The sequence below is a fragment of the Phalaenopsis equestris genome, unplaced genomic scaffold, assembly GCF_001263595.1.
Source record: "Phalaenopsis equestris unplaced genomic scaffold, ASM126359v1 Scaffold000002, whole genome shotgun sequence".
In the NCBI taxonomy this organism is placed as follows: Eukaryota; Viridiplantae; Streptophyta; class Magnoliopsida; order Asparagales; family Orchidaceae; genus Phalaenopsis; species Phalaenopsis equestris.
The window spans coordinates 26,636,325-26,636,997 of record NW_018164444.1 but is presented as its reverse complement, the minus strand read 5'-3'; the positions used below and the strand labels follow the sequence as shown (position 1 = coordinate 26,636,997).

Sequence of the window (673 nt, the reverse complement as noted above, 5' to 3'; positions counted from 1 at the left end):
ATTTGATATATATATATATATATATTAGAAAGCCCAAAGGCGAATATATTAATAAAAGGAAATGTATAGATATTTTGGATGAAAGGGCCCAAAATGACACCCTAAATACCCAGACATACAACACATACGTAGAAATACATGTATACAAAAAAAAAAAAAGACAAAAAAAAAAAAAAAACCACAAATTTTTTAAACCAATAGTTTGTCAAAACTCACAAGTTTAGTTAGCATGCGAAAGATCCAATTTAGCTTTGCCTCTGCCTCTGGTTCTAGGACGGGAGCCCGCTAACAAACTGTTAAGTTTGCTGTCATTACCCGAAACAACTAATGTATCATCCATCAAGTTTGGTAATAAGCCTCCATTCTTCTTCTTCTTCCTAGATGTATAGACCTGTCATTTTTCATCTGAGGATTGACTTATCTGATCAGTGGATTGGTCCAAAGGTGGTTAAACAGGTGTAGGTTGTTGCACATCCTGAGCCACATGTGTCTGAGTAACCGTAACAACTTGTTGGTCCTGATGAGGCGGAAACACAGTAGAAATTATGCCACCCGTTACATCAATGATAGTTTTTAGGGCAATGACACACACACACACACACACACATATACATGCATATATGTATATATATGTATGTATTTACATATATGTATGTATTTACATATATATATA

The 673-nt window shown here is 34.3% G+C and overlaps 1 protein-coding gene across 5 annotated transcripts in view; it reads left to right on the top strand.

Moving 5' to 3' along the window:
- Positions 1 to 673, top strand: part of LOC110021034 (villin-2-like) — a 68,816-nt gene that overhangs the window by 34,182 nt on the left and 33,961 nt on the right. The gene's annotated exons all lie outside the window — the stretch shown is intronic.